This window comes from Carassius carassius, chromosome 4 (assembly GCF_963082965.1).
Source record: "Carassius carassius chromosome 4, fCarCar2.1, whole genome shotgun sequence".
NCBI classification, from domain to species: Eukaryota; Metazoa; Chordata; class Actinopteri; order Cypriniformes; family Cyprinidae; genus Carassius; species Carassius carassius.
Window position 1 is genome coordinate 17,566,166 of NC_081758.1, and position 18,873 is coordinate 17,585,038.

The following is an 18,873-nucleotide window of genomic DNA, read 5'->3' on the forward strand; positions in this document are numbered from 1 at the left end:
TTAATCCATTTTGTTTTCTTCTTATCGCTTGCACTCGCATTGCTTTGCATAAAACACCTTATTAAGGGGATGATTAAAAAGCCTCCTCGCCTTCAGGTGGCTGCGCTGTTTGTCAAATCAAATGGAGGCAGAAAAAACGAATGCCGATCCATCAATCAGCCGGTCGGAGAATAGGAGGGGCTGGCACGCTCCTGTCCTTTTGTCAATAACAAAAAAACCTCAGCTTCAAGTTAAGAGTCACGTTCCAGCTATCAAAGCAATTGGATTTCACTTGGCTCCCTAAAAAAGGGACGGTCCACTCGTGGGTGAGGGAAACCTTGGGCAGCTCGCCACGAACAACGGCAAGAAGAATAACGACTCCCCTTGCAAAATTGATTTATCTTTTTATAAATGATGGTACATCCCTCCCCAAATGGATTTATAAATTAATTGCTGTCTTATTGGAATAAAAACCTTCTTGTGCAAAAATGATAGATAGATTGTGTTGGGGCGGCCTTGTTCAGGACCCCCCCTCCTTGGTTAGTCCAGCCCAGCTGGAGCAGTAATTTACTGATATAATTAGCTCTGATTAATAACGAACAATACTCACTGCTCATTTATCAACAGGCTGCTATGGGTGAGAGGGAGTGGGATTGGGCCCAACTGCTGCCAGCCTTTCAGAGCATGAGTCAGGTGACCTTCACAACACTGCTCGCTAACAGGTAATGGCTGCTGCTCTCGTTTGCACACAGTCGCCCCTCCTTTCGCTTACACACTGTTGAAGTGCTGCCTGTCATGTCCCACCATGTACCGCCATAATGAATGTGAATATGTGCAAAGGATAGAGGGATCATGCGACCGTTTGAATGTTTGCGCTTGTCTGTGTATGTCAGCTTCTAAAGGTATTGTGGTTCACCTGCACTTTCCTCATCTGACCTGTGTTTGTGTATTTTTAATATACGTATAGTTGTCGCCATCTACGGTTTCCTACAAGATTTTAATTCCCAGCATTCAGCAAGTTTGGTGAAGAAAGTGCTTTTCCACTGAGGGCTTGCTAAAGAAGCGCAGCTCCATCATAGTGTTAAAGGAAAGCGTATCTGAGCTCACTGTGCGGAGAAAATGAAGTGTCTGCGTTTTTCAAAGTCTGACATATGTCAGACTCTGTCAGAAAATAATTTTGAGGTTACCGAGGGATCTTGTGTGGTTGAGCTTTAGTTTAAGTGGGACGGTTTAAAAGAATATCTCACACCGAAGCCAGAGAAAGAGTTTGATCAATTTGCTCCAAATGATACGTGAGTTCAGTGTTAGTTTGACAGCTTGACAAAGGAAAATCAGTTTCAATCACTGATTCTTTCTGAAATGTTGAGTAAAACGAGATTTTAGTTAACGGATGAAATATCAATTCTTTTTCAGGATAGAGTGGATCTATATTTAGGTCTTATACCTCAATCATCAAGATTTTCGCTGTTTTAATATTGTTCTTGCTGAAAGGGTTCTGTGATGTGACAAGCTTACTTCTAATAGTACAAATATTTCATGCAGGCCATAAAAGTGGTATAGTAAGCATAATTACTGAATGTACTAATTAGAGAATAATTTAATAATTTACAATTTGTTACCAAATCACACCTTTTGTGTGAAAAAAAGAATAATGTTCGAATTGGAGAACTTCTGGTAGGGAATTGTCTCAGATCTGGGAATCAGTGTCTCTACACATGGTCCAGCTTGCAGCAGGTCAGTAGAACACAGACCTATTTCTGCGTACCTGGCAAATCACCTGCCCAATCCAACTTGGAGAGTGTCCAGATGTTAGTGTTTCCTTCACAGTGGGTTGGAACCTCTAAGAGCATCTTTCATTATGTTCAGTATCTCAATGATGGAGTACCTGCCCCCGTGGCCGAGCAGAGGTTCAGAAGAGGGATGAAAGAAAGTAAGATGAAGGACAGAAGGTAAAGCCAGAATGTTCTTTGGAAATGTAAAGAGTTGAACAGTAGACTTTTGTGCAAATGGGGTCCATAAACCATTTCTAGTCATTAAATTCCAGTTGGGGTATACACCTCACTTAATCTTTTTTTTAAGCCCAATTGACAAAGGTACGGGTTTGTCTTTGGGTTGGTTCTAATGATTCGAATTTGCTTCATATACAAACAAGATAAGTCTTTCATGTCCTCATTTAGATAGCTGTTGGTTTGTGTGCATGCACACCTTTATTAACTGTCATTTACCTCATCTTAGTGCCATCACTTGTCGAATATCCATGAATGAATATGAATGATTAAATTTAATGGAAAACCTGTTCAGACAAAGGTGAATTAAAAAGAAATATGGTAAAAAAGAGAACGAGGGAGAGGGAAAATAGTTGTAACACAAGGTGTAATGTATGGTGGGGGGGGGGGGGATCAGTAATAGGTCATGTAGTGAATGTTAGACACTAGAGATCCTCTCTGGAGACTGAGGATGTATGTAGGTCTTCTATATGCAGAAACTATGCAATCTATTGAATAGGCTGAGGGCTCTGAGGTCTTAACATATTAATCTCTCAAACCTCTCTCTTCTCAGTAGTTGTTTTAATGGTGTGAGGTTATAGTTTATGAAAGGAATACTTCACCCAAAACAATACATTTTGTCATTTACTCTAGTCATTACAAACCCATATGCTGTTTATTTATTTTTTAACCAAATAAATGTTGTCCTCATCAAAGTAATCGAATAATCCTGAAAAAAAGTTTTGTGGTTTCCATAAAAAGCAGCCCAACTGTTTTCAACATTGATAATAATACTACATGTTTCTTGAGCACCAAATCATCATATTAGAATGATTTCTGAAGGATCATGTGACACTGAAAGATGGAGCAGTGGCTGCAGAAAATTCAGTTTTGCCATCACAGAAATACAATACATTTTAAATTGTAATAATGTTACTGTTTTTATTTTATTTTTTGATCCAAGCCATGCAGCCTCGGTGAGCATAAGATACTTATTTTGAAAAAAATAATTATATATATATATATATATATATATATATATATATATATATATATATATATATATATATATATATATATATATATCTCAAAATGCTATAAATAAATCATCTGGTTACTTATGAATTAGGCATGCAACCCCCCCATGTTCTCCCTCTCAGAGTGTGTGTGAGAAAGAGGGAGAACATTTACACAGGTGTGGGTGTCCTTTATTGTCACCTGTCATTTGGCTGTCTGTGCCAGCAGTGTCATAAATCATTCTCAAATTGAGCTCTTCAGCAGGAAATGACTGATTAATGTTCCTGTTCTTCCTCAGACTAGCACCTGACACCATGAGAGACAGCAACAGCAAACTTCTAGACATGACCCACACTAACTTTTTGCCAGAGTCAAGGTGCTTGGTGACAGGAAGGCTTTAAAACAACACAGAGGTTTAATGATCTGTGTGACCAATCACATTCATATTTGTCTCCTTTGTTGTAGAAGCTTTACATTAGTGGATATACTTATGCTGTGTTCCAGACATAGGATACTTCAATAGGATATGAAGTATATGTATCTGGCTTCCTGTAACGACTGGGTGAAGGAGTGGCAGGAAGCAAGTGCGAGATTAACACAGTTTAATGGAGACAATGATACAAGACAATACTGAGACAAAAAGATGAAGCTGGGAGGAATACACAGTCCAGGATGGTGACGATGGGTGAAGTATCCGGAAGGCGGAGGTGAGTTGGCAGCAGGAGAGGGTGACACAGGAACTGCGGGGAAGCGAGCCGAAGGTAAGTGGTGTTGCTTGGTGGTGGGTTGCGTAGAGTGGATGGGGTTCCGGGGAGTGACAGCTGTTGCTGATGACAATTAGCGGAGACGCCCACAAACTAATCAGTGCTGATGCGTAACAAACAGACTTCACCGTGACAGTACCCCCCCTCTAAGAACGCCTCTTGGAGTTCCCAGAAGGGCCTACTTGCTGATTGTAATCATCAATAAGGGAGTGATCCAGTATGTCCCTAGCAGGTACCCAACTCCTCTCCTCCGGACTGTAACCTACCCAGTCCACCAAGTACTGGAATCCTCGTCCCCTCCGTCTCGAGTCCAGAATACGATTCACCGAATAAGTCGGTTCCCCATCTACGATACGCAGCGGTGGGGGAACCAGGGTAGGCGGATTAATACGTGAATAAAACACGGGTTTAACTTTGGACACATGGAAGGCGGGATGTATTCTCCTGTACGCTGGAGGTAGTTTGAGGCGGACTGTCACCGGACTAATGATCTTGGTGATAGTAAACGGGCCAGTAAATTTGGGAGCTAATTTGTTAGAAACGGAGTGGAGAGGAATATTGTTAGTAGAAAGCCACACTTTTTGACCCACGACGTAAACGGGAGGCTTTGACCGGTGGCGATCGGCCTTGGCCTTAGTGCGCTCTCTCATCCGGAGCAGAGTCTCGCGGGCCCTAGTCCAGGTGCGGTGGCACCTCTGGACAAATGCGTGAGCAGAGGGGACCGCGACTTCAGACTCCACACTAGGAAAAACTGGTGGCTGGTAACCTAAGCTGCACTGAAACGGAGAAAGGCCCGTGGCTGACCCTGGTAACGAATTGTGAGCGTACTCCTCCATAGAGAGTTGTTGGCTCCAGGAAGAAGGATTCTTGGAGACTAAACATCGCAACGTTCTCTCTAAATCTTGGTTGGCTCGCTCAGACTGCCCGTTACTCTGGGGATGATAACCCGAAGACAGGCTAACCGTCGCTCCTAACAATTTACAAAATTGACAGGATCCCCTGTCAGAAACCACGTCTACCGGGAGGCCATGTAACCGAAAGACATGATCTAGGACAGTGACAGTAATTTGGGCAAGGGAATGAAATGTGCCGCCTTCGAGAACCGGTCCACTACGGTCAAAACGACCGTCATGCCATTAGAGGGCGGGAGGGCGGTAACAAAATCTAGCGCGATATGTGACCAGGGTCTCGAAGGGACAGACAGCGGTTGAAGAAGCCCATCTGGAGGCCGGATAGATGACTTACCGCTGGCGCAAACTGAGCAAGCCAAAACAAAATCGTGGACGTCGCGAGCCATAAGTGGCCACCAGAATCATTGTTTAACTAAACCCTTGGTTCGGCTTATCCCTGGATGATAAGCAACGTAAGAGCAGTGACCCCACTGAATAACTTCGGACCGTAACTCCTCCGGCACAAATAAACGATTCGGTGGGCAACCGGGCGGATGCGTTACCCCTTCTAAGGCCATCTTGACCTTCGATTCGACCTCCCATATGAGTGCTGAGACGACTATTTTCTCAGGTAAAATACACTTGGGAGTCACCGGGCGTGCGGAAGGATCAAAAAGACGTGACAAAGAATCGGGTTTGACATTTTTGGAACCCGGGCGGTACGACAGAGTAAAATCTAAACGACCGAAAAAAAAGTGCCCACCGAGCCTGCCTGGCATTGAGTCTTTTTGCAGTTCTAATGTACTCTAAATTCTTGTGATCGGTCCAAACAATGAAAGGTACCCCTGACCCTTCCAACCAGTGACGCCACTCCTCTAAAGCTAATTTGACGGCCAACAATTCTCTGTTACCAATGTCATAATTGCGTTCAGCAGGAGATAAATGATGTGAGAAAAATGCGCAGGGATGCATCTTATCGTCCGAGGTAGCACGTTGAGAAAGAACTGCTCCTACCCCCACCTCTGATGCGTCGACGTCCACCACAAACTGCCGTGTGGGATCAGGGGCTACAAGGATGGGAGCCGAAACGAAGCGGTTCTTGAGGTTGGTAAATGCAGTCTCGGCTGCATCCGACCACCTGAACGGAGTACTGGGGGAGGTCAAGGCCGTCAGAGGTGAGACTAGTTGGCTGAAATTACAAATAAAACGTCGATAAAAATTGGCGAACCCCAGAAACCGCTGTAGGGCCTTACGGGAATCTGGAGATGGCCAATCTATCACAGCCTTAACCTTGTCAGGATCCATACGTATTCACTTGGACGAGACGATATACCCTAGGAAGGGGACAGACTGTGCATGGAATACGCATTTCTCCGCCTTGACAAAAAGCCCATTCTTGAGTAATCTCTGGAGCACTCGCCTGACGTGTTGCACATGTTCCTGGAGAGATGAAGAAAAAATCAGTGTGTCATCCAGGTAAACATATATAAACTGATCTACCATGTCTCTCAACACATCATTAATGAGTGCTTGGAAAATCCCTGGCGAGTTGGAGAGCCCGAACGGCATCACCAAATATTCAAAGTGCCCTCTAGGTGTGTTAAAGGCGGTTTTCCATTCATCCCCCTTCCTGATGCGGACCAAATGATAAGCGTTACGTAAATCCAATTTTGTGAATACGGATGCTCCCTGTAACCTCTCGAAAGCTGAAGACATCAACGGTAACGGATAGGTGTTCTTTATCGTGATGTTGTTCAGCTCTCGGTAGTCAATACAAGGTCGCAGAGAACCATCCTTCTTACCCACAAAAAAGAATCCCGCCCCCACTGGAGAAGAGGAAGGGCGGATGAGCCTCGATGCCAAGGAATCAGAAATGTATTTCTCCATGGCCTCCCTCTCAGGAATAGAAAGAGAGTAAAGCTTGCCCTTAGGCGGAGACTTACCTGGAACTAAGTCTATAGCACAGTCATAGGGACGATGCGGAGGAAGAGAAGCAGCACGGGACTTACTGAACACCTCCTTCAGGTCCAAGTACTCTGCGGGCACGTTTGATAACACCATGGTGTCCTTCTGAAAGACAGAAACAGGCACAACAGGACAAGCAGAAACCAGACAAGACTCATGACAACTTTCACTCCACAAAGTGACTGTGTTGGAACCCCAATCCACTCGTGGATTATGTTTGATCAACCAGGGGTGACCTAAAACAATGGGAGTGACAGGGGAGTCTATGAGGAAAAAGGATATGGTTTCGGTGTGGTTTCCAGAGGTGAGCAGAGTTATAAGTTCCGTGTTGTGAGTGACGTGGGGCAGTTCCTGGCCATTGAGTGCGGTGACATGGATAGGACGAGACACGGAAGGACAGGAAGGTTCAGTTGAGGTGCAAGGACAGTGTCAATGAAATTACCTTCGGCTCCAGAGCCCAGAAGGGCGTGACAGTCGTGAGTATGGTTCTCCCACCGCAGTTTCACTGGAAGGAAAGTCGAAGATGTAGTTGAGGACTTCCCGGCGGAGATCCCACCCGATAGTAGCCTCAAACTTACTACCGGGGCTGGCTCCTTTACCGGGCATGACTGGAAGGAATGACCCGAACCACTGCAGTACAAACACAGTCCCTGGGACCTCCGCCTCTCTCTCTCCTTCCGGGAAAGCCGAGCTCTACCCACCTGCATGGGTTCGTGATCGTAGACGGGACCGACCATGTTTTCTCGACTCGAGCGGCCCCTTTCTGGAGAGACGTAATGGCCAGATGGACTGGCTTGTTTACCCAGGCGATTAATCCGAGCGTCCACCCCTGAGTGCCAGGTCAATGAGACCGTTGAGCGTTGGGTGCAGCTCGAGGAGGTAGATCTCCTTCTGAACACGGTCGGCCAGCCCATGCAGGAATCGATTCCACTGCGCCGCCTCGTTCCACTGGCACGCGGCCGCCAGGGTGCGGAACTGGATGGAATAATCCGAGGTCCGAGAGCTGGTGAGCGGCCTCACTGCCAGCCGCGGCTCGAACGAACACTCGTCTCATCTCTTCGGAGAGGGCGTGGAATGAGGTGCAACACGGATGTCGATTTTCCCACACCGCCGTCCCCCATAAGGCGGCCCTGCCAGAGAGTAGGGTAAGAGCAAATGTAACCTTGGACTATTCCGTTGCGAAGGTGTGGGGCTGCAATGCAAAATGCATGGAACATTTGTTAAGGAAAGTCTTGCAAAAGTTAGGCTCACCGGAGTAGCTCTCTGGCGCCAGAAGTCGCGGCTCTGGCCGAAAGTGGTCCTGGGAGGTCTCCCGGGGGACGGGAGGCGCAGGCGGTGCGGTGGGCGCAGTGGGAGAGGTGAGTTGATGGATCTTCTGAGTGAGCTCGGACACCTGTGTCACCAGCGCTTGGATCGTGTGTCCGATGTTAACAATGCTCTCCTGCTGCTGATCCATGCGGTTGACGCTGTGGTGGATGAATTCTGAGAGTGAAGTGGTGCCCGCTGCTTCCATGTTTGGTGAGAGCGTTCTGTAACGACTGGGTAAAGGAGTGGCAGGAAGCAAGTGCGAGATTAACACAGTTTAATGGAGACAATGATACAAGACAATACTGAGACACAAAGATGAAGCTGGGAGGAATACACAGTCCAGGATGGTGAGGATGGGTGAAGTATCCGGAAGGCGGAGGTGAGTTGGCAGCAGGAGAGGGTGACACAGGAACTGCGGGGAAGCGAGCCAAAGGTAAGTGGTGTTGCTTTGTGGTGGGTTGCGAAGAGTGGACGGGGTTCCGGGGAGACACGGACATCCAACGCAGAAACACACAAGAAAGCAAAGCATAGGTCACAAACATGAAACAACGCTCTCACAAACACAAGATGCTAGACAAGCCAATATATAGAGATAAGTAATGAGTGACAGCTGTTGCTGATGACAATTAGCGGAGACGCCCACAAACTAATCAGTGCTGACGCGTAACACACAGACTTCACCCACAAAGTGCAAAACCCTGGGAACACGTTTTACCAACTGTGACACTTCCAACCTTATAGCATTCTTTAATATATATTCTGCAATTTAAGATGATGTACAGTTATCTGCACACACTTTTTTATGCTTTTGAAAGATCTGTCTTATGTTAACCAAGTTCTATGAAATGTTATTACAATGCAAGTAACTGTTTTCTCTTTTTAATATATTTTCAAATTTAATTTACTCATGTGGTGGTAAAGCTACTTTTTCAGCAGTAATTAATTAATGCAATCTTTAATGTCACATGATCTTTCAGAAATCATTCTAATATGCAGATTTTTTTTTATCGATGTTTAAAACAGTTTTTTTTCTTGGTTTTTGTGGAAACTGATACTTTTCAGGATTCTTTGATGAATAGAAAGTTCCAAAGAACAGCATTTATATAAAAACTTGTGGAACAGCGTAAAAGTCTTTACTGTTAGTTTAATACATCCTTGCTGAATAAAATAAAAATAATCTTACTAACCCCATTTTTCTTCCTTTTGCTTGTGCCACAGCAAGAGTTTGAGTTATAAGGTGAGAATAAATGGTAATCTTTCATAAGTGAGTTCTAAGGTCAAACATTTCCTATAATGGCTTTTTCTTTTAATATATTATGCCTTAGTTTGAAACAGTTCTAGTTTCACCATTACAAGACATGTTGATGGATGGGTCTGTAAAAATCACCAGATGTGGCTTTGCAAAATACCACAGGACACACTTAACAAGTACCTTCTGAACAAATGCAATTCTGTTGGTCACAGCTAAAACTATCTACACAGTCATAAACAATACTAAAATACAGTATGTCGTCTTCCGTGGAATTGTGTGTTGCTTTGAAAAACATGAATTTTGACTATGCAGTACATTGGCTAGGTCAACTTTTACAATCTTGCGCTGTCATTCCTCTATCATCCGGAACAATAGTGAGCCGAGAAGTATCTGTTGAGAGAGATGGCAGTTGATGCGGGAAGTGGAGTGCTTTAAATTGCAGTGATAGGCACCGGCGTTCAGATTGGGCAAATGCCATCTGTTCCCAATGATGGCCATATGGTTAGCTTTCTTTCCCAGGGTATAAAATACAAACAAATGTGTCAGAATGCAGGGGCTTTTTCCACAGACGTGCAGCGACTCGGCTAGAGGCAGCATTGCAATGTGTGGGGAAGTAATTGCTATCACCACCTTTGTGTTATGAGTTTGTTGTTGTTGCTTTTTTGGGTGAGGGAATCTGTCATGGCTGAGGAATGGGACATTTTCAGTGTGTTACTGGAAAGCAAACACTTCCTTGTCAGCCTAACACTGAAGTACATTTTTTTATAGGTGTTTTTTTTTTTTTCATTTTACTTTTTTATTATTAGGACAAGGAGTTTTAAAGTTTCACAAACAAGTTCTCTCCATCATGTTCGTTGACTGACTGACTGACTGTGGCAAATCGTCATTGTGTTTCTCCATCATTTTGCCTTTGTTTTGGTGGCTAGTGTTGGAAATTAGCAGACACAATGAGGTTTTGTTTAGCATGAGGCAGGCGCAGAGCTCCTGGTGTCTGAGTTTGTAGTTTGCATGTATGTGTGTGTGTGTCAATGGGTGAATCACTGAAGCCTGGGAGAAGGCCGTGTCCCCACCTCACATGGCAGAGACGAGCTGAAAGCCTCATTAATCAAACTCCGAGTCACAGATGTGATGGCTTCCACACAAACTGCCAGCAGACTGTGAAAGTCACATCCAACAGAGTCAACTGTCAAACAGCTAGGCCACCATTTCCACCCGGCCTGGCTCATTCCTCATTCCTTTCCTCTGAAATCCTTTTCCATCCATTTATTATTTCCTTCCTCCCTGTGTCACACCTCTAGAAAATGATCAGTTTGAATCTCGGTTTTCTGCTGAAGTTTATATTGAATGCCATTATGTTCACAATCTAATTTTTATTTTATTTTTTTCTGCAAGAGGAAATGTATACTTTAAGTATTTTTTTTTTTTTTTTGCTTTGTTGGAAATAAACTTGCTGAGCAGATAGCTAATTACAGTTGCTAGCATATAAACTACTAGTGTTTGTCTAGTTTAGTTTGGAGGGAATAAATGTTTTGTCTTTGTGTGTGTGTCTTGTCTTGTTTTTTTTGTTTTGTTGTTTTTAATTTGGTTTGGAGGAAATAAACTTGCTGATCAGGGATGCGTTTCCCAAAAGCAAATATGGTCGCAAGTTCCAAATAGGGAATTAGTTACTGACTGCCCAAAGTCATTCTAAAATGGCTCAAAAAGCCGCTATTTATAATATGTTATTTCAGCTTTGCCAAGCTTGTCTTTGTTTTAGTTTTTTTTTTCATCAGTGTTCCTTCACAACATTCTTGATTACACCACACTTTTTAACTCAGTTCACTCTGTTCTCTCACTTCCAGACCTCTCTCTCTTCTAGTGAAGTTCCATTATATCCCATAATCTATGATCCTAATCTACAGCCGTCACAACCAGATTATGATTGACAAAGCCACCCTGCCAGTTTGAGAGGAGGATAATAATAATAAAATAAATAAACTGTGTGGTCCCTGGATGGAAGAAGGCCAGTGACAGGCTTCCACGCTGGGGGCCCGGTGTCACTGCACTGGCAGTCTCATCACACTGCCACCAGAACCCAGCCATTTGCATCCAGGCCAGGGACAGATAATTAGAAGGATTCCTGCCTGTCAGCATTAATCTGGGCAGCGGTGAAACGCTCTGACAAGGAAATGGAGATGGAGAGCTTTAGCTGGAGCGGATGGTGAAGGAGAGTGTGGTATAGTAGAGGCAATCATAGCTTCTTACAAATAAGAGTGAATAGTATTAGTGGCCTATAATGGTAATTTATTTGGAGTGCACTGGATGGCAATTTGCAACGCCTGCACTTAATATGGCTTACTTTTTTGTGGATGTATACAATGAGTATTTCTAGCATAACTTTACATGAATGTGCTGTTACCTAATGTAGAAGGACAATGCAACATACAAAAATAGTATTGTAAAAGCAGAAATAAGTTTAGCTTGTATTTCACAACCATCCTTTGGATGTTCACAGGCACTTTGAAAAGCTAGCTGTGCCAGTTTTCTTTTTTTATTATCGTTTTTATTTATAGTCCAACCTTAATAAGGGAACCATCATTGTTAATTGCTTTGAAAAGTTTGAAATGTGTCATCTGTTACAAGCATATATAATGCTAAATGTTCTATCACTCTGGATTATTCTCATATATTTTTGGCTTTAGCTAAAGGGTTACTCCAACCCAAAATGAAAATTTTGTCATTAATCACTTACCCCCATGTCGTTTCAAACCTGTAAAAGCTTTGTTCATCTACGGAACACAATTTAAGATATTTTGGATAAAAACCGGGAGGCTTGTGACTGTCCCATTAACTGCCAAGTAAATTACACTGTCAAGGTCCAGAAAACTATGAAAGACATCGTCAGAATAGTCCATCTGCCATCAGTGGTTCAACCGTGAGTTGAACGAAAACAGCTTATCCTTGTGTCACGGCTGACACAGAATAGCGTATGCTGCTTGCGTTCAGCAGATGTACTCCAAAATGGTGCCACGGTGATGCGGAGAGACACAGAGGAGACAAATTTTTATTTTATTTATTTTTTTTGTGTACAAAAGGTATTCTTGTTTATTTATATAAATGCAGTCCATTTACCATTGTCGTTTCATGATGTTACGGTTGAACCACTGATGGCAGATGGACTATTCTGACGATGTCTTTCATACTTTTCTGGAACTTGGCAATGCAACTTACTTGGCATTTATTGGGACAGTCCCAAGCCTTCTGGTTTTAATCCAAAATATCTTAAATTGTGTTTGGAACGACATAAGGGTAAGTGATTTAATGACAAAATTTTCATTTTGGGGTGGATGATCCCTTTAAAGTCGCTATTGGCTAAAAGTATTGGATAAAAGTTGTATTAAGTTAGTTTAACTGCCTCTGTGGTCTATGTGTTGCATTTTTGCACCTGCCATTGTTCACATGTTTCATTCTTGTGATGAGTGTAATGTCTTGGCCCGGTGAATCGTACCTCTATGCGATGTCTACAGTTCTGTCATATGAGCCCTGATCAAATGTGACCTTCCCTCTCTGCTGACTTTACATGGCCTGAATGCCACTATCTCAGAGTACCTTTAGAGGAACTGAGGACTGTCATCCTGTCAGTGAAATGGTGATCTTGCTGCTCCGCAGAGGTGCTACAGATCCCCCGGAGCCCTGACTGATATAGGGGCCATGGTGCCACTCTTGCCCCTGGGCAGATGGTCAGCAATCTCCCTGAAAGCTGAGGGCATCTGGGTCTTTCATTGGCATTCAGCAGCAACTTTCAAACTCTGCCCCTCAGAGGTGGGTAAGAAGGACAGAAGCAAGGATGAAGGTTGCTCAGACATGGTTGATGAGGAGAAGGTCTGTCAACACATCTGCCCTTCTGCAACCTCTCTAATAAGTGTGTGCACAGGTAACGCAACAGCCAGGCCTGGATCTGCAGACTTTTTGCTGTTTTTTTTTATTTTTTTATTATCATTTTAATTAATCATTTGAGACCTGGCTATATATGAAATGGTATCTCTAGAATGAATAATCAGTCCTAAGACAACATGAAGTTAAAATATGCTTATGTAAGTGTTGTTGTGTCTGATATACTGTACTACCAACCTTTTTTTTTTTTTCCAGCAAGGATGTTGGAAATTGATTTAAAGTGACAGTACAAATGTTTATAATGTAAAAAAGAAAATATATATATATATATTAATTAAAGAATCCTGAAGAAAATGTATCACAGGATATTCCACAAAAACATTAAGCAGTGCAACTGTTTTCAACATTAATAATAATAAGAAAAAAAAATTTAGCACCAAATCAGCATATTAGAATGATTTCTGAAGGATCATGTGACACTGAATACTGGAATAGTATATTTAATTTATATATATATATATATATATATATATATATATATATATATATATATATATATATATATACATGACTTCTATTCAAACTATGTTCAACTCTATAACAAACTCACAGAATCATATTTTTATCAAGTGTGATATTGTGATGGTTAAATGTATGAAACAGGGTTAGAGTATTCTCCCCAGTGCTCTGCTGAGGATCGTCTTGATGTGACAGGTTGCTATGTTAGCTCAAGTTGTTTTTGACAGAACACTAAGAAAAGAAGATGAAGAAAAAATGCACACTAAATTCCTCTTTAGAAGCTGCACTCTCTGGAATAATTTTCTCTCTTTCTTTCTTTCTCTCTTTCTTTCTTTCTCTCTTTCTTTCTTTGTAATGGTTCATTAACATTAAATCTTTTGACAGGTACACTAGTCTTGTTTTGTTTGGCTGATGTGAAAATAGTTTTCCTAAATGTGTCAATTGACAAGCTGGTGTACAGTTCCAGATTGGTTAGCAGTTGGTCTGCACTCTGTTCTAACTTGCGCTATCGATGGCAAATAATTTGCAATGTTGCATCCTCCCAGTAATAACAGTTATGCTATAGTGCATTTATTATAGCAGTTTATTCAAATAAGTTGTGTTCATAGAGCAGCTCTCACTCTTCACATCTCTGCCAATCCGCAGACCACGTGACATTATGCGGATCTTAAGCTTTGATGCTAAACCCAAAAAGACAATTGAACTTTGTTTTTGGACTAACAATCGAACCCAAGTGTGAAAACAGTTCAAGTAGATTTGAATGCTTTCATGATGACATCTTTGAATCAGTACCCAGATTGGCTGGAATTATTTCCTCCTCTGACAATATGCCTTGTCTATTTGTATCTCTGCTTTGTCATGACTGCAGTACTTGACTCATTCAGTTAAGCCAGGTTGACTGATCTTGACGTCTCTAAATTGATGTCCAAATTGGCTTGGAGCAGATTTCTCAAAAGTTTTATTCCTCAGAGGCATCTTTATCTTTTATTCCATACTGTATGTCTCGTCTACTGGCAACCATCTATAGCAGTGTGACTGTTTGGTGCAATTTGTGTGTTACCCAGCGACAATGTTATGAAAGGTCATTTAGAGATGAATGATGCTTCTTGTCACTCCCTCGATCTCTCCTTCTCTATCTCTCTCTGCCATTCTCTCATTCATCTCTTCTCTTTTTTGAACTTGAACACTCTCTGGAAGGGGAGCAGATCTAATCAGAGAGTGGGCTGCCTGGATTTGGGGCATCTGTGTAGCCTCTATGTTGGCTCTTTGCTGACCCGATGCTTTCTTAGGCAATCCATCATTCATCGCTGCCTGTTCAGCTCAGCTCAATGTCAGGCCACGGAGTGAACCATTTGAAGACTTCCTCTCTTTTCTGGAAACTCTACCACCTGCTGGCTTCATGCCCACGGCTGCTTGCCCTCTTCTGGTTTGAGAGAGGTCAGAATACATGTTGTTTCCGACCAGCTCTGCCAGTCTCCTCAGATTACCGACCCCAGCAGTGAGCATCAACCACATCTCCAAAAAAAAAAAAAAAAATACAGTCAGAGGGCATGAGAAAAGGCAACTGCCTCCTGTACTTCTGGTCCGGAGTGTCTTAGGCCATTTCAACACTTGGTTTGATTATTCTATCCTTCTTCCTCTGCCCCTGGTCTTTTTTGCATTGTCATCTTACTACTATTAATAACCAACCAGCTTCAGCGACTGAAGACTCGTAACTCTTGTTTATATGGTTTTGCTCGTAGAAAAACACTCATTTTAAGATTTTGGCTGAGACATTTAAGATTTTGCCCGACCCACACGAACCCCGCAGCACGACGAGGACCCCAGATTCCCTGTTTATTTTGGACACTTCCCCTTTGGCCACTTTTATCCCCTGTTTTATTTTGATTTCTGTTAATAAAAGCCTCTCCGAGGCCTGACGCCACGCCCACTGTGTCTGTCTTGTGCTCCTCCCGTCTATATATATATATATATATATATATATTTTTTAAATGCTAAAAGTGAGTTTAGGCATCACAACATGTGTTCAGTATGATAAATTGATATTTAGATTATTCGTTTTTTTTTCTTTTTAAGATGATAGGAGACAGCAAAGGTGATAAAAAAATTTAATACAGGGTTGAACAAAAAGTACTGATATATATTTAAAAAAAAAAAATCTAAATGGTGATCATGATGTTGTCACATGATGACATGTTACTGACATAAATCCATATTGGATTTCAGCATGAATATAAATAAGTTGATCAATGTGTAGATTTTATATTAAGTGCTTAAATGTGATCAAAAAAAGCAAAATAAAAGGTTTTATATGGACTGTATGGACAAAAAGGCTGAATATTTTATTTATTTTCTTCAAATTTTTTGAAGAGTTTGGAGTGACATAAGGGTGAGTAAATTATGACAGAATTTCCAATTTTAGGTGAACTATCCCATCAACTCCTAGGCTGGCACTGTGTATCTGTCTAGGTGTGAAGAATGGGAGGCAATTTCTGTGGAGAAAAGAGGCAACGAGAAACAAATTATAGGCCTACGATAACAGGCAAGTATTACGTCATTAACAGTTCACTTCCACAAGTTAGACTAGATACAGCAGTATTCATGCCAATTAAGATCCATACTAAAATCCTATTGACAAGTTTAAGTTTAAATTATTCTTGTTTATTGTTGAAGAAAGTCTATAACTAAGTATAAAGACAGTAAAAGATGCTTATATTTGTACATGATGAGGCATAGTTTTTCCTCCAGAACTTAATGCATATCATGATTGAAATTTCATATCATTTGCACTGCAGCTGACAAACTAACATTCCCTTCTTAGTTTACAAAAGCAGTCATACTCAAGGGACAAACATGTCAGCGCAGAAGACGAGACGGCACATTTATTGTATAAAAATGGACCAGCTTACTAGCAAGCAAACGTCAGTTCAGTTTTAGCCTTTCATTGGTGTTGGTTATCAGTGACAGCCCCGTTCAAAGAACAGCGTCACAAATGAAGCTATCAAAATGGCTGGCAGCTGAGTCAGGCAGCAAAAAGGGGGAGAAACAGAAAGAGATATTAATTTGCTTTCAAATGCATGCATGACTGCGATGGAGCCTTCATAAACAGATAAAAAAGATGGCTAAAACGTGTTAGTGCGGCACGATGAATTATTAATGTGTGAGTAGGATTATAAAAACAATGAGCGAAGGCAGCGGAATCCCTCAACCTCGGGCAGATAGACTAATTAACACTTTCGACATGAATGTATGATCTCATCATAGCTTTAGTGCTTACATAACGTGCTATTGCACCATTGTTGCGAGTGAGGAGGAAGCTTAACGGCATTTAGAAAGTCTATTGTTTAGAGTTACCGGTTAGTTACATAAACATTTACCGAACTCAAAAAGTTGTGCCGGGATGCGTCGTGTTTTAGCTATGGGTTGTTCTTCAGCTAATTTTCTGATAATGGCCAATTATCTGCTCTTTTTTTCACTAATTATGAGATAAATATCATCAATCATTGTCTATTAATGTTGATGAGCTGCTTGCATGAAATGAACGTTTATATGCCTAATGAGTGTGCCCTATCCTCTATTCGTATCATTCGAAACACTCATTTGCCGACACAAAGTATGCCCAGTAAGGCGCTTCTGTTGTGTAGTAATTCGCGTACTTGACGATCGCGACATGACTCTATGACGAAATCTCACAGAAACGCTCTCCAGACATAGAATGAGAGCGAATTAAGTTATCTCCTTTAATGCATTCACAAAAAAACGAAAGAAAAAAAGCTTGGAGTGAGGCCTATGTGTTCCCTGCTGCTATCCTCCTCCAGGCAGCACCTCCTCCTCCTCCTGCGTCTGTCTAGGTCTCTCCCTCGCTGTCTGTCTGTGAATGTGTGGGAACTACAAGGCGCGCTCCTTTTTAGCCCCTCGCGGAATGAATCAGCTTGGATTTCTAAGGCTGTAGAAGTGTCCCATTGTTATGATGTCACCGCAGCTCAAGAAGGATGACCTCTGGACCCTATGGATTCATGGCTGTTTCGTCGCCCCATTTCTGACAAGTATAGCTGCCTTTGTCCTCCCACTAGGGGGTATCCAAGCCGTTCGGAATGGATTTCGAAGGACTCGCGGCTTAAGACATAAAACTTTGTGTGTCGCCGTTGTCTCTTGATTTTTTGCGGTACCTCTTGACTCGGACTTCATTTTCCTCTTTTCTCGATCTTCCTTCCTTTCACTCTAAAAGTCTTCCTGGCTTTTTTCCCTTCTCTCTCTATCCGTCCATCTCTGCATCCCCCATGTGCCGTCATTTTCATTTCGCTATTGCAAAGGAAATACTGAATACCGCCAGATGTCGCAAATACATCATCATAAGGTGGAGGACTGGTGAAAATAAATCAAGACACGTATGCGGTGGGGGATGTGAGACTGGTGCTTTTCTTAGAGTGTGATTGTGTGTGTGTTTGGGTAACAGAGAGAGAGAGAAAAAGCGAGGGAGAAAGGGCAGTAGAGGTCATTGGATTGTCCCTCAGATGTTTGATATTTTATGTATGGGAAAAAGCAAGAGTGGATATGACACAAGAGGCAATTCGCCACCTCAGCAGACCAAAAAGATGAAAAACGCAACATCAAAAAAGGTCCAGAACCTTTCCAGCCATCTGAACCCACCTGACCAAAAACACTCCAAGATAATGTTAATATCACCGCAAACAAATTACACAAACAAAACGCAAATTGCGTCGCCTTCCCACTAACACGCATTCCTACAGGAATGACTAAGTGAAATGGGCTGTAAGAAAGGCTTTGTTTGCAGTTGAAGGAGAGCGAGGCAGACGCGCTCTCAGATCCAGGCTGAGTTGAGCGAGAGAAGGAGATTCCCCAGGGTGGCGCTATCCCAACAACGCTTATCCTGCGGGGGAAAAGTTTATAGCCAGCCCTGCCATTTGTAGTGCCACTACAGAGGCTGTGACAGTCTGCATAAAACGGGCTGGATCTGAGCAGATGCCTCCAACCAAAAAAAAAAAAAAAAAACACCTACAGAAGCTTGACTGAACAAATGCAATCGAGACATCAGAGCGAAGCCCTCTAAATACCTTATTTATGCAGCCGCTTTGTATCCGTGACAACAAGAAAACAAAACTACACATCAGCATAATGTCTCCTCTTATCATATGGAGGCTTGTCTTGTTTTTACACCTCCTTTTTACTTTCCCACATCATAAATGTGGTATTTTTTTCCTCTTCGGTTCTTAGGAGATGGATAGCCCCGATCAGGCTTTGAAATACTAAAATGACACCCCTCGTCTTCCATCAGCCCTGCGGCTGACCATCTCCTGCTC

The 18,873-nt window shown here is 42.4% G+C and overlaps 1 pseudogene; it reads left to right on the forward strand.

Annotated features, from left to right (window-relative positions):
- Positions 1-18,873, forward strand: part of LOC132134739 (uncharacterized protein KIAA0825-like) — a 114,239-nt pseudogene that overhangs the window by 47,097 nt on the left and 48,269 nt on the right.